We start from the raw sequence: 17,500 nt of genomic DNA, 5'->3' as shown, positions 1-17,500 counted from the left end.
CTTTGAGATTTTTTATTTATTTGTAAATTTTTACTCAAAAAGAAATAACTTTTAATTTATAATATTTTATTTTCGTTAACATTCCTAATTGTTTGGTAATGATGTATATTTATTTCTTGCCTATAGCCTGAAGATGGACTTTGTCTCGAAACGTCGCTAGCAATAAAGAATCATGTAATGTGGCCATGTCCTCCCGTATCCCCGTACCTATATATTATATATATATATATATATATAATATATATATATATATATATATATATATATATATATGTCACTGGTAAAAATGTTCCGTTACACCAGAAATTCCATCTAGCAAAAGGAGCCCATAAAAACTCCAAAATATAGAGAGAAAATACTATACCTTTCAGAGCTGCTGCTGTCTCTCTCTTCAGGTAGATGAATAGAAATTTACAGAAAAGGTGTTATTTTTACCCACAGATCCGTCACATTAAGTCAATTTAGGTCATCCCCCCTGATAATCCTTCTTCAATTCGTGTGTGTGTGTGTCAGTAAATATAATAACAACAATGTCCACTTAAATTATAGGATTCTTCACACCTTTTGGATTGCGCATGTCACTATGAAGCCTTCGATACAAGTGCAAGAATTTGAAGTAATTCTGATGTCTGTAGCATCCAGAGCATCAAAACGAACATTGCATGTGTATATATATATATATCTATATATATATATATATATATATATTATATATATATATATATAGAAAATTCAATTAAAGATTCATTTAATTCAACTTCGAGGAAGCTCAGCCACGATCTCCTACTCCCTCCAAGCAAAGAGACGGACTCAGCAAGAAACCTACGATTTATTGATAGCATATGCAATTGTTTTTGGCGGAGCAGCAGAAACCACTAGACATATATACGACCCCGAGACGCCGTTCGTTGCTCCTGATAGGAGCTGAGATAAGCGGGATATCAGGGAGAAATTTGGCTGAAGTTTGCCGAAGTGAGATAGTCAGATAGTATATCTTAACTATTACGAGATACGATGAATAGTAGTAAGGTAAAGTTCAGTGGATGCTGAAACTTAAATTATACATATTTCATACTGGGGAGGAATGCTTGGTAATATTATACTGAGATTAAATGAATCCTGTGGAAGTGTGATATCTCGAAGCATTTTCCCCAGTGGACAAGAGAGGTTTCAATTTCATAGTGGTGAACCTAATTCAGGTCTGGGCTAAGCTATGGACATGTTGGTGGACGGGCTGCTGGCCGCATACATTTAGAAAAAAAATTTAAATTAAGATAATATTCGCAGCCATTTGAGGCTGGTTATGACAATAGCCATTCAATTAATTATGGAAGGGATTAATATTTATTACAAAGGCAAATTGGACGAGTTGCATACTCTTTATATATTTTATGTAGTCCGCAAATTATCTCAAACGGTGATGGTGATAATTCTAGTTAATTATTATTCAGAAAATAGCTAGCTTTTATCATTTTTTTCAGAGGTTCATATATGTAACAAATGGAGCTTAAAAGTACTATATATATATATATATATATATATATATATATATATTATAGTATATATATATATATATATATCTATATATTTAATTATATATAATATATATATAGATATATATATATATATATATATATGATTATATATATATCAAGATATATATATAGTGAGTGTGTGTGTGTGTGTGTGTGTATGTGTGTATAATGTGGTTCTTCCCACCGTCCCACGGAGTTCACACACCTGACTTGATCTGAATGTCAGTTGTTTGGAAATGCGTAAACTTTCAAATGATGCCATGTACTTAATTAATCCATTCACGCCCAAATGAGTCCATTTACAGGACTCGTGGGCGCTTTATGTGATAAGTCTCCAGGATTATATTCATCGTAACAGAATGGGCAGGGCATTCTATATATCTCTGGGTTGCTGATGAGCAAAATTTTTTTGTTTTTGTTTTTAGTTGAAACAAATAGGACTGGTATAGTATTTAAGAATGTTTATGGTCCCTCACAATAATATTATTATATAACTCATACTGTAACATACACACACACACATATATTACATAAATGTATATGTAATATAATACATTTAACATATACATACAAAAACGAAAATCTGTTTGAGGATAAAACTGTTAATAACGAATTTGATCTGCCTCACCCTGAAGTCGTCATAACTTTTCCCTAACAAGACGAAATCAATTGAAAAAAAAATAGAGAAAGTGGCTCTGCTCAAAGGAAGAAGTTTCCATCTTAACATTTCTCCCTTAACTTCCTTCGTCCCCTTGAGAGTAAGATACTGAGTCTTCCGAGAATACCGACTTTTTCAGCAGAAATATCATTGCCATTTAAGGAAGGAATGTGTTCCAAATATATTTCACACACACACACACGCACACACACACCACACACACACACACACACACATATATATATATCTAATATAATTATATAGTTTTATAGAGATTAATCTCTCTCTCTCTCCTCTCTTCTCCAAATCATTCGTCTTCTTCTCCTCTCAATCTCTCTCTCGTCTCTCTCTCAAAAAAAAAATCCGTCTCTCTCTATATATATATATATATATATATATATATATATATTCATATTTTAAATCTCAGTAGGAAAAGAGAGCGTAGGGTTAGAGACACCACATTTTTATTGCGACGCGTTTCGTTGTTTCTTCATAACAACATTTTCAAACCTAAAAGAAGACATTACAGTTGCTTTTAAGTGTTAGTAACAAGATTATGTAATTATTGGCTGACAAAGCTGAGTAAAAGTAGCCATAATAAGATAACGGTTAAAATCTTTAAAATAAATTGCACCAGCATACTAGAAAAATAAATTATATAAGATCTTTAAAATAAATCACAACCGTATACTAAAAACAGAATGGTGGGAAAGACAGAGATGGAAAGTTTACACTACAAATGAATGACTGAATGATTTATATTAAAAGCAAGGGATAAGATGAATTGTCAAGGTTAAGATCCGGTTTCCTTAAAAATATTTCTATCGACTCAGAGATTCTCAATAATGACTCTTCTCTAAAAGTACCAAGCTCACTAAAATTTTCCAGTCTTCTACCTGTATTACATTCCTCTATGTTGTAAAATCGGTGATCTGGTTGGCTTGGCCAGCAAGCAACCAGTACGAGGAGAAATGCCATAATGTTCGGAAGATCTTGTCCGGACCGACCGTTTTTGTTTTTGACTGCAATATAGGTGGCGCTACAGGCGTCACACTTGTAAATATAGGTGATGCCAGACAAAAGGTCTGAAGGTAGTTTATCTTTATGGTTTAACAACGCTTGGATAGTATGGTTGTTGGTAAATATAACTTGGGGTTAATGTGGGGGAAACTATACTTAAACATATTTCTTAGTTCTCTTGTAACGTATTTAGAACAAGGATCACTTATAAATGGAAATTCAAAATACATAGTTAGTTTATCAATCCTTGGTATATTTATTTTGCTATTTATACTAGGAGAAATATTTAGGAACTTTTTTATTTCTTTATATATTATGTTATTGGGATAGCCATTAATTTTGAAATAGATTAACAGAAACTTTATTTCTGAGTCAAATGCCTGCCAAGAGTCATTATTGAGAATCTCTGAGTCGATAGAAATATTTTTAAGGAAACCGGATATTAACCTTGACAATTCATCTTCTCCCTTGCTTTTAATATAAATCATTCAGTCATTTGTAGTGTAAACTTTCCATCTCTGTCTTTCCCACCATTCTGTTTTTAGTATACGGTTGTGATTTATTTTAAAGATCTTATATAATTTATTTTTCTAGTATGCTGGTGCAATTTATTTTAAAGATTTTAACCATTATCTTGTTATTGCTACTTTTACTCAGCTTTGTCAGCCAATAATTACATAATCTTGTTACTACCGTTAAAATACTGTAATGTCTCTTTTAGGCTTGAAAATGTTGTTATGAAGAAACAACGAAACGCGTCGCAATAAAAATGTGGTGTCTCTTAACCTACGCTCTTCTTTTCCTACTGAGATTGAGATTTCCAAAACATCTGTCTACTTTCACTATACATATTTATATATATACATTCATATACATATTTATTCAAACTTCGCCTCATAAATTGGGAAAATAAGTGAAGACGACCCGTTACCGTACTACTCATTGCATTAACATAATATCCTTTTGGAAAGCGGCATTCAGTGATTACTTTGTTTCGCCGGGACAAAGATGACGAATAAGTTCCGGAAATTAATTACAAATTCATAGAACTCATTTTGATGAATTAATTCATTTCGTCGCGACATCAAGGAATTCTGCCTCTTTCATAATTCCGAGGTTGCTGGAGCAGCGAATGAGCAGGTACTACCACAAGCTACACGAACGAACAATTGAAAACTCGCGCCTCGTCACCTGTCATATGGGCTGTAGGGATGGAATATTATATATATATATAGATATATATATATATACATATATATATAATATATATATATATATATATATAATATATATATATATATATATATATATATATATATACATATATACACACACACACACACACACATGTAGATATATATATATATATATATATATATTATATATATATATGTATATATATATATATATATATATATATATATATGACATATATGACTTATTTAGCGCCGAAAGGGAAGCTGAAAGTGAAAAAAGAGGTTTGAAAGGTATAACAGGAGGTTGAAAAACATCAAAGAAGTTCCACCACGAAACAATTGTCAGGAGAAGGAGGGAGAAAGGAATATAGAAGAAAGAAAACAAGAATGGAGGTAGGTAGAGTAGACAAAAGTAAAGGACCCTGCAAAGAACCTTAAGTAATGCCTACATTTAAACCATTGGAAACTTCTTTCAGTTTTCTTCTAAAGATTGAAAAAGGAACGCACAAAATTACTATGTATAACGTGTTTACTTATAAATACTTACATTTTATTTTACCCAACACTTAGTACTTTCAGGCCCTATCTGTGGCCCTTTTTCAAGAGATGTGTAGGTTGTCAGCCTGGGTTAGGGCGCTGGCCTTGACCCAGGCTGACAACCTACACATCTCATGAAAAAGGGCCACAGATAGGGCCTGAAAGTACTCGAGTCTTGGGTAAAATAAAATTAAAATATTTATAAGTAAACACGTTATACACAGTAATTTTGTGGGTTTCTTTTTTCAATGCCTACACCGCCCCTCTCGAAGTGCACTGATGGTACTACCCACTAGTAAGGGGTATGTATCTGTATGTTCACGGTTTCGGTAATATAATCTTATTATTAAAACCGTTTCCTTCATATTGTCTTATTAAAGTTTTGGAAATGCAGATCTGCTACACATGTAAACACACACACACACACACACACACACACACACACTAACTACTAAATCCTCAAAATTGCTCTTCGTCCCGAAAATTAGGTGGACTGAAATTTCAATAACAGGACATTCCATTCGGCCAGACATGACGCCACGAAGCGCTAATGTCTCGTCGACGTCTTCGTATCTCAGTGTAAATATCTTCCAGTTCCAGGAATTGCTGGAACGAACTGCAACCTGGACTCGCTGCGCCTCATTTCCATATATATTGAAAGTCCTATGGATAACAAGGTTATCTGCCATAATGCAGAAATAACACCCACTGGGCTGGACGGGAGAAAAAAAAGTAAAGGCTTCGGGGTAGAATGGGTGCCGAAGACTGGAAAATAAAGAAGGATTCGAATCTTAAATGGAGAAAAATAAACTGGAATTTGGTCCACAACTGAAGACAAATGAAGATGCCTTTAGTCCTTAATTGAAGAAAAATAAAGAGGGCTTTGGTTTTCACTGAAGACAAATAAATGGGGCCTTGGACTTTAACTGAAGTCAAATAGAGAGGGCGTTAGTCCTTAACTGAAAAAAAGAAGTTTTTAGTCCTTAACTGAAGAAAAAAAAAGTTTTTAGTCCTTAACTGAAGAAAAAAAAAGTTTTTAGTCCTTAACTGAAGAAAAAAAAAAAGTTTTTAGTCCTTAACTGAAGAAAAATAAAGAGGGCTTTGGTTTTTACTGAGGACAAATAATGAGGACTTGATCTTTAACTGTAGTCAAATAGAGAGGGCGTTAGTCCTTAACTGAAGAAAAAAGAGGTTTTTAGTCCTTAACTGATGAAAAAAGAGAGAAGATTTTAGTCCTTAACTGAAGACAAATAAAAAGGGCTTTGGTTTCTAATTGAAGTCAAATAGAGAGGGCTTAGTGCTTAACTGAAGAAAAAAAAAAAAGAGAGGTTTTTAGTCCTTAATTGAAGACAAATAAAGAGGGCTTTGGTTGTTACTGAGGACAAATAATGAGTGACTTGATCTTTAACTAAGTCAAATAGAGAGGGTGTTAGTCCTTAACTAAAGAAAAAAAAAGAGATTTTTAGTCCTTAACTGAAGGCAAATAAAGAGAGATTTAACCCTTAACTAAACACAAATGAACAGAATACGTGTTACATTCTTTTTCTTTTTTTATCTCGGAGAGTAATTCTCATTCTCATTTCTCGATTGCAGACAAGGAGTAATTTTGGGAATTCAAAATTTTGAATTTATTAATTCTGCTCTTGTTCACTATCAATTTCTACTGTCAGATCGAAAATAGAAGTAGCAAGGTAATAATCATTTGCATGTAAATGAATTTTTCAACTAATGAATATTCGATTGCCGTTGGAAATGATATTTCGGAACCCAGTAATACGTGAGAGACATTTATTTATTCATAAGATTTCTCAATGAACATTATAAATATTATATGTCTTTATTCATTCTTGGTTAATAACCTTATGGATTATTTTCAAGATTTCTTAGCTTATATAAAACTATGAATCATTCTTTATATGATATATATATGTATATATATATATATATATATATATATATATATATATATATATATATATATATATACAAAAGGCCATTAAAACACTATTTGAACGTTGCAACCATATACTTTGAGCACTTCCTTCTGTGCTCCTGATCACTATAAAAATATGGACATTCATATATATATTAATAATATAATATATATATATATATATATATATATATATATATATCTATATATATATATATATATATATATATATATATAATATATATATATATATATACATATATATATATATATATATAATATATATCATATAAAGAATGATTGATAATTTTTATATCAACAAAAGAATGATAAAGACGTAGAATATTTATTATATTCATTGAGAAATATTATGATTATGAATAATAAATGTCTCTCACGTATTACTGCGTTCCGAAATATCATTTCCAACAGCAATCGAATATTCATTAGATGAAAAATTCATTTACATGCAAATGAATATCACCCTTGCTATTTCTATTTTCGATCTCACAGTAGAAAATTGATAAGTGATCCAAGGGAGGCTACAGGACAGGTGTTATTTATTCTGTATTAAGTAATCTATATATGTATGTATGTATGTATGTATGTATATATGTATGGTATGTATGTATGTATGTATCTATCTATATATATATATATAGATATATATATATATATATATATATATACATATACATATATACACTCTCACACGCACACGCACACACACATATGTATGTATATATATATATAGATATACATATATATATATATATGATATACATACATTAATATATATATATATAATAGTATATACATAGAGAGAGAGAGAGAGAGAGAGAGAGAGGAGAAAGAGAGAAACGAGAGAGAGAGGAAGTTATTAAAATTTAAATTTTTTCATAGTCAAGTGCAATATTCAGTATTTATACCTACTTACTACAACAGGAGAGAGAGAGAGAGAGAGAGAGAGAGAGAGAGAGAGAGAGAGAGAGAGCTGTGGTTATATTCTGGAGCAACGTTATGAAGTTAACGGAATATTCTAAGGCAATATTCAACATTCATACAAAAAGTAAAAGCCATTCAGTACTCGTACATATATATACCGAGAGAGAGAGAGAGAGAGAGAGAGAGAGAGAGAGAGAGAGAGAGAGAGAGAGAGAGTCATTTCCAGTCAACGTTACCCACTCTAAAACTAACAAAGGATTATTAAAACGAGTGAATATCACAGATTAAATGGAGACGTCTATTCTCGTTTTGATTATGATGGAAATGTTCATCCTTCAGGCCTCAGGTAATTCAGCTGTCTTTATACATCAAAGGGCGACGTGAATAGGAAAAAGAAGTGCTGTGCGAGTGTGTGTTTGCGCGTGCATATATGAGGTGGAATGCTTCTCTCTCCCTCTCTCTCTATCTCTCTGTATATTGGAGGTACTATGTTCCTTGATTTTATTAGCTGAGGTAGACGGGTTGATCTCACAAGCACACACACATTATATATATATATATAGTATTTTACAGATTATTTGCAAGTTTTACATATTTGGTCGATGGCGTCGTATACTTATTTTCTCTTTACCTTGAATAGAAGCAATAAAACTTGAACCTAATGCTATGCATGCAATATATAAATATATATGTATATATATATATATATATATATATATATATATATACATATATATATATATATATATATATATATACATACATATACATATATATCTGTATCTATATACATATATATATACATATATATATATATATATATATATATATATATATATATATATACATATATATATCTATACTATATATTATATATATATATATAGATATATATATGTATATATATGTATATATATATATACATACATATATACATATATATATATATATATATATATATACTATATCTATATATATATATATATATATAGTATATATATATATATATATATATATATATATATATATGAATATATGCTTGAAAAATCACAGTAGATTGCACGTGACTTCATAAATAAGCGAATACCACGGGAAAATGATAGTCAGAAATCCAAGCGCTTTCGTCTTTATTCAGACATCGTCAGTAGCTCCTTGACGATGTCTGAATAAAGACGAAAGCGCTTGGATTTCTGACTATCATTTTCCCGTGGTATTCGCTTATTATATGTATATATATATATATATAGTATATATATATATATACGTATATATATATATAGATATATATATATATATATATATATATATATATATATATATGTGTGTGTGTGTGTGTGTGTGTGTGCGTGTGTGTATGTGTGCGCGCGCGTGTGTGTGTGTGTGTTTGCGTCTAAACTTAAATTAGTGCAAGTTTCATTGGAAGTTTAAATAGTTACCATGAAACTTAAACTCAGCGCTAGCATGTATGTACTATATAAAATATATAATATTTGTATGTAAGCATGTATGGACACATACACACACACACACACACACACACACACACATATATATATATATATATATATATATATATATATATATATATATATATATATATATATATAATATATATATTGCATACATAGCATTAGGTTCAAGTTTTATTGTTTCTATTCAAGGTAGAGAAATAAGTATACGACGCCTTCGACCAAATATGTAAAACTTGCAAATAATCTGTAAAATACTTTAAATTTCAATGAAACTTGCACTAATTTCAATTTATACATCTACAAGTACAAAAGCCAAAATTATGCCTGCAAAACCAGAAACAACAGTATCTAACGATAGTCCACCATTTTACTTCTTATAATCATTAAAATCTTATTTGCCACATTCAACATAAAAAAGCAAAAAGTCCTGCTCACTGTCCTCCGTTTCCAGAAAAGCTTTAATGAAATTCTTCAGCTGCCACAAAAAAATTAATTTCAAAAGCGCTCGTCTTTTTCCTGCCCATGAACTGTGTGTGTTCTATTTACGGTTTAAAGGTTATGTTTGCTGAACGGTGCCTTTTTTTTCTTTATGGGAAAAATAATGTCATGCAGGGGTTATGTATCTATATATATATAATAATTATATATATATATATATTAATATTATTATATATCTATGTAAAGAGAGAGAGAGAGAGAGAAAAGAGAGAGAGAGAGAGAGAGAGAGAGAGAGAGCTTGGCTCCATCCTAGTGGGGTTGGTTACCCCATATATACATATATACATACATATATATATAATATATATATATATATATATATATATATATATATTATATATATATATATATTTATATATATATATATATAAGATATAGATATATATATATATAGAATATGACATTGTAATAGCCATAACGCCCTTTTCACTTCCCAAATTCTTTTGCTCTTTTTTTGGATACGCTTGTCACTACAAAGCCTTGAGCTCCGGTAGCGGGAAACGTTACTGGACATCACGATTTCTTAAAAAAAAAATTCTTTGAAGTTGGAACTCAAGGCTGTGTATTGTGATGAATCTGCTTTGAATTTTGAGTATCATTCCTGAATTGTCCAATAACACCCATGTTTTTTTTTCCTGAATTTCCCAGTAATAACTTTATATTTTTCTGAATTGGCCGTTAATGTCTTTTTGTGTTTTTCCTGAATTTCAGCAATAATATTTCCTCGCGGGACATCGTCTCCTACTGTGAAAAAGCGGAAGAAGTTGCCAAGTGGTTCTGGGGCGGTTAAAGTAAAGTAGAAATATTGTATTATATCTAATTTAGAAATATCTGTAATTTTTCGGGGTTAATTTTGTTGCAAAAAAGGGATAATAGAGATGAATTCAAATAAGCATTTTGAAGTAACATAAAGTAAAGTTAAACTATATAATGAGTAAAGTAAACAATTAAGCGAATAAAGCTTTGCACCTCGTAAACAGTGTATTGGTGTGCCCGCAACTGTGTTTGTGGAGCGAGTCCTTGGGTACCAAGAAACTACTGACCATTTCAAGGCCTGCGATGCATAGGTTTTCCTAAATATCTTTTTAAATATCAACTGTATCGTCTTGAAATTTTGGCCCAACATGTTTTAGACCTTCCGCTAATGTATGGCAATATAACTAAGTATCTAAAATTATTAATTATGGCACTTTACTCTTGAACAGTTCCAATTTTTCGTTGCATTTGACTGAGACTTTCGGACACCATTAGGAAAGAAGGCCCGCCCACTTATTTCTCTCCCTGTTAACAAAATATGAATGAAAGTGTACCGTACTACGATTATGGCGTATACTGTTTTAAATTTTTAAATTACTTTATGGATTATTGTTTTATATATCCAAATTAGTTTATGCAATAAAGTTTATTTGTTTCATTATTTTGGGAGAGTATTATGACCTCTTGGCTTATTTAGAGTATATATATATACTGGAAAATATACCCGCTGAAAATTAGAGGGGCAGGCGTAGTTACAAGTTGTTCAGTTGTGTTTATATTGTCGTCCGGCTTTCCCACCCGCCCATCCTGAACTCAATGCCACTCGAGCAGGTAATTGGTGCATATGAAGCTATATGTACGTTCATCGTTTTACGGTATTTCACCAGGCAGACCTAAAGCCAGATTGGAGGAAGCAGGCTTGCTGTCACTAACAGGTGTGGGAAGGAGCTGTCCAACGAAGTCAAGCTTTCGAGATCGAACACTGGCTCACTGACAACGTCGCCAATGATGACGAGGACGATCTGTTTTTAGACAGTGATGGGGAGTGAGCTGAAATATCCTTATACGTGTGTATATATAGTCCTGTAATTAATACGTTTTGATATATTTATCCACCAGTTTTTTATTTTGTATGTCTATACTGTTTCTATGGTTACTTCAAAAATTTTCTTCAAAATCTGTAAAATTTCTGTATATAATGTATATACTTTATTGGACAAATATAATAAATAATGTATATAGTAATCTTATTTTTTAAATAAACTATGATCTGTTTTTTTACTTCCATATTTATATCTCCAATAATAATCTAAAGTTCCCACTACCACACCATTCTCATGGAAATAGATAAGAAAGTACATGATTAATAAAAACACACAAATGGCTTTATGAAAAGTAATCCGTAATAAATGGTAGTTCGTGTACATTTTAAAACGTAAAGAAAACATATGGTAGTACACTATTCCATTCATAAGTATCAGGCAGAGTAAGAAAGAGAGGAGTGGGCGGGGCTTCTTTCCTAACTCTTTGGCTAAGCCAACGACAGGTGTTCGTATATTTACAACTAATACTGAGGAAATTGAAAATTTTCCTAAGTAAAGTGTCCTTAATTATTAATTCAGGGTACTTGATTTATTGCCATATATTAGCGGAAGGTGTAAAAACATGTTGTGCCAAATTATTAGGAAGATACAGTTGATATTTAAAAAGATATTTAAGAAAACCTATGCATCGCAGGGCTTGAAATGGTCAGTAGTGGTGTTACCTTTGTCTAGCCAGTACTGGGAATATTCCGAATACTTAGGAATGTTGGTAACTCCGTGATGGTTCCCGACCTCGCAATATTTATTGTTAGTGATCAGATATAATCTAGAGGCAGGCCCCTACCTAAAGTTTTTTTTTTTTCGGGTGGCGGGGGGTGATTTTCCCAAAACTGGGCGTTTTCTGCTATAAATGACATTGAATACATAGGTATATACAAGATGAAATACTTGAAAATATTATAAATAAATAGGTGATTTTAAATGGGACATTTCGATGAATAAGTCATCAACGTGATGTCATCAACAGGTTCGAACATTTATTATAGTTCATGGAACATTGTAATAGCACGAGGCTGGCAACCTCATCCTAAAAACAATTTGAAAATGGAATCAGTATAAATCTTCTAGTGCCACCAACCCTGAACACAAACGAGTATGGTATTCATCTAATTCCTCTACTACCATGCTTTGGAAACCTTCGTCAACTTCCAGTATCTACCTAAATACCATCCCCACCTCCTCGCCAAGTACCCTTCCTCGCCCCACCCACGGTCTCCCCCCCCCCCCCCACCCCCCCCCCCCCACAAGAAAAGAGCTCCCCCCCCCTCTTCACGCTGACACCCTGACCTTTGTAATAACACAAAAAGACTGACCTCAGCAGATGGAAGTCGTCAGCTTATCTTAATACGTTCACTTGTTTTCTAGCTTCCAGTGCGTATTGAAATGAGGAGAAACGAGTTTAGTGTATATATATATATATATATATATATATACTATATATAATATATATATCATATATATATATATATATATATATACATACGCACACACACACACACACACATATATACTATATATATTATATACTACATATATATATATATATATATATATATATATATATAATATATATAATATCAAGTCACAAGTATTTCTTCTCCGTTAAAGGGAAAGATTGATGGCTGTCATTTGTCTGTGAGAGGAACCTTAATCCGGGTATATTGTTCGACTCTAATATGGCTCCATCATTCGTTCAATGGAGAACTATTTGAGAGGATTTAGAAAACAAGGTTTTCTATGGTGCACATGAGAGGGCCCTACTGAATGCCATAAGGTTGTGCTAAAACCTTGCATTTTGTGGCACCCACTGCATAGATGGCATAGACAGATAGATAGATAGCTAGACAGATAGACAAATCCTTGCATTTTTTGGCGCCTAATGCATAGATATCATAGACGGATAGATAGATGGTACCCACTGCATAGATGTCATAGACAGATAGACAGTTACATTTTTTTCGTACCCACTGCATAGATGTCATAGACAGATAGATAGTAGGTTAGACAGATAGATAAAACCTTGCATTTTTTGCACCCACTGTATATGTCATTGGCAGATAGATAGACGGCTAGACTAATATATAGATAGACAGACAGATAGACATACGGAAGTATTTACAGAGTTCACAGATCATATCCAAACGTAAGAGTGATCAACAAGAAGAATCAATCATTAATTGATAATATCACCAACTGTTTCATGCATTTTCGAAAGAATGGAAAGTTTAAAGTACAGTTAATTAGAGAAAGAGGGGAGAGGACGGGAAGGGATTGCAAGGAAGGAAGTAAAGAAAAAAAATGCAGCAAAAACTGGTATGGTAATATTATTTTATTATTAACCAAACTATACAGTCTATCACAAAGAACACATTCGAAATACAATATCATGAAAAGAAATTCTTCACTGAATAAACCTTCATACTGTGGTAAAATATTTTAGCAAAATGATAAACAAATAATTAAGATTTAAAAAATTATTTGATTACAGCCTCCACAATCATGTCTGTGAGCAGGACTGCGAACTGTCGAGAATAACGTTTTCTTTATCGCTCAAAGAAAACGAGGCGCTCAAAGAAAACGAGGCACAGTCGCACCTCCCATAATGGCGACATTATTTTGCATTTTCAACCCATCAAAGAAGGCGCTATCCGAGACACTTCCTCCTTACGGCCGCGTAAAAGTGGCACCTGGCGGCGCGTTTCTCGCAATTAGAGCCCGGGTTATTGCTTGCAACAACGAGCACCCCAATTACTCGCGAATTGCTTCCCCCTAATGCCAATCACGAGATGATTACGCCTGCGCTCAAATGCCATTACATGTCGGGGTGAGGAAATCGTGTTTTTCCTAGATATTGCTTCGTAATTGGCGATTTTGCGTCTATAACAAGGAACTGTGTGTGAGTTTTTGCATAACGAGAGAGTTAATTAAGCGATGTTTATGATGTGCGTTTTGTTCCAATGTCCATTTTATAGCCGAAATGATCGTGAAAAAAAAAGATATTTTCGTATAATGTATAATGTACGGATTATCAGAGATCAATAGACGGGTTATTCAAAGGGTATGATTTGCTTGATAATTCAACTCATTTGTGAGTTTGTTTGCTTGATAATTCAATTCATTTGCTAGTTCGTACCAAGTGATAATATTCTTACTATAATGGGCGTTATGTCTGTCCATCCGTCTATCATTCAATCACGGCCAACCGGCTGGTCCGATGGGCATGAAACTTGGCAGGGTTATATAGGGGACCCCTAAGATGGGTTATAATGGGGTTTCATCCTACCTCCCCCAACTACTCCGAAGGGGGTGGGGGTGAGAAGGGATTCCCTAAACGGAGCTGGGTCTGCCCGTTGAAATGGGGCTGGTCATGCCCGTAGACTTGGTTACTTTACGAATTTATCATACATAATTTCTGTATACATATGTTTTCTAGTAATAATAATAATGATAATAATTCGGTAGTATTCGAAAAATGTTTATGAGATTCTACGTTTTAGGTTATGTATTTAGGTAGGTAGCCAGATATAACAAATGGAATTTAAAGGTATATTGATAAATGTATACTGATCAACTGCTAGGTGATTTCATTTACATATATATATATATATATATATATATATATATATATATATATATATATATATATATACAGAAAGAAGACAAACCTTGCAAATATATATCACATCAACTTTCATGATTCTGTCATTCCCTCTTTTCCAATTATAAGTTAATTTGAATCAGCAACGCTGGAATACAATATACACCTAGTTATCCATTACAGGTAGATAATTATCCATTCCCAAGCATACGTTACTGATTAGATTATTAGAGCGAAATTGAAAATGCATATCAGTTATTTGCTGATCGGGATAAATTATGGTTTTCGTAAAAAAGGAAAAAAAAAGAATAATCTATTTTATAATCATGCAATCGTTGGTAATTAATTATCTGTGGGGAATTGGAGGTGAATGTGATGGAATATTTTTAGTAACGTTCTGAATCTTGTAATTAACATAATTTCTCTCGAGATGAGGCCTTCGTAAAGACAAGTGATATACAGAAAGGTATTGTCATTCTGATAGACTGACGCTATGAAGAGGGATTTCAAACAGGTCTCAATATATTTGATATCAAATATCATTTATACACACACATATATATATATATAGTATATATATATATATATATATATATATATATATATATATATACATACATATATAATATATATATATATATATATATATATATATATATATATATATATATATATAATGTATATATATATATATATATATATATATATATATATATATATATATATATATATATTATATACTAGTATGGTGATTGATATTATTTACGTTAACACATCAAGACTTACGTTAATTTGCTTAAATCATTGAGATAACGTTTCAGTTGATGAAGGCTTTGCTTTGTGAGACCGAGGTTGGCTGGCAGGCCTGAGAGAGCACATGCACCAAGCTGAGAGCTGGCAGGCTAAGCGGTTACCAACACTTGTAATGAAAACTAAGTTAAAATGAATTCCCCTAACATATCAAAGAGTAAAGAATTGCACACTTCTTTTGCCGTAACTATTAGTAGAACACTCCTAACTAGCTAGGCTTGCTAACACATGCAATAAACCCTGGCAAAACACTTCCTAGTTTGAACTGGTACTTTCTGGCGTCTATCTTACACACACGTGCCTAGCTGATACACGTTAACAGAGGATTCGCGGGGCAAATTGTTTGCTTGCCGCTAAAATTAAGCTCTGGCACTTTCGCTGTTACAATAATAATATTTCTACTTAACACTCTTTTAAACCACTTCTAAAGTAATTCCTTAACGTACCTTAAGCTAACATTCGTTATAAATAATTATATTATATAAATGATTTGCCTTACCGTGAGTCGTGCGTGTGTCTCCCGCTGCAAGTGTGCTTTGATTTACGCTTTATAAAATCATTTACAGTTTTACAAGGGATAATGCAATTTACAAGCTTTTTAAGCAGGCCAGGATTTATTGTGTTAATTTAGTCTAGAGGAGGTCGCCATTGTAAAATCAGCTGATTAATCTACCTTACATTTATTTATAAGAGGCCGTTTACTGGCCTGGAGAAAGAGTAAATGCAGCTTGTCCACATGGGGACTAATATTATCTCTCACAAGGGGATAGTTGGCTAAAATGAGATTCACGTAAAAGCTGGTTTTCAAAATTATTCATATTATCTTGCGGTAATGCAGCACTTTAGGGCGCGAAGGCTTGGACACGTGACTCAGCAAATCTGGATGCCATAGTAAGTGGACCTTTGTAGAATGTGGCGTCGGCTTTGTCTCAGGTCTGGGCATGCCAGTAACGCTGTGGGAGGCCTAATGGAAGGCTGGCTGGGACATCCGTCCGAGGTCACAACTGGAGGCGACTGTGAGTGACTGCATGGGTTAAGCATGGGTGTTGGGGGTCACCTTATCCCCCTTTCCGGCGGCATTCCTGGAAACAGAGCATATCGCCAGCGAGAGGTTCACAGGATAAAAGATCTTAGGAGTAGGCCTAAGAAGTACCTAGCTGCCTACACCCTCCCTTTTGGGATACGTCCCTAAGGCTGACAAGAGTCTTTCCCACAGCTAACGGCTGGCGCCAGGCATGCCTAGTCTGGCCTGAGTTTGTGTTTCCCGCCTAAATCAGCTGAAATTCGGGTAAACATGGCTGCTCTTTTAGAAATAAAATAGATAAAATAAATGCTGGGGAGACGAGGTGATCTATATATGTAACAATATATATATACTATATATATATATTAGGGCTTGTGCCTTGTATGATAAGGCGCCCTATGAGGTAATGTTAGAC

The sequence above is a fragment of the Macrobrachium nipponense genome, chromosome 14, assembly GCF_015104395.2.
Source record: "Macrobrachium nipponense isolate FS-2020 chromosome 14, ASM1510439v2, whole genome shotgun sequence".
Lineage (NCBI taxonomy): Eukaryota > Metazoa > Arthropoda > Malacostraca > Decapoda > Palaemonidae > Macrobrachium > Macrobrachium nipponense.
This window is presented reverse-complemented; position numbering follows the sequence as displayed.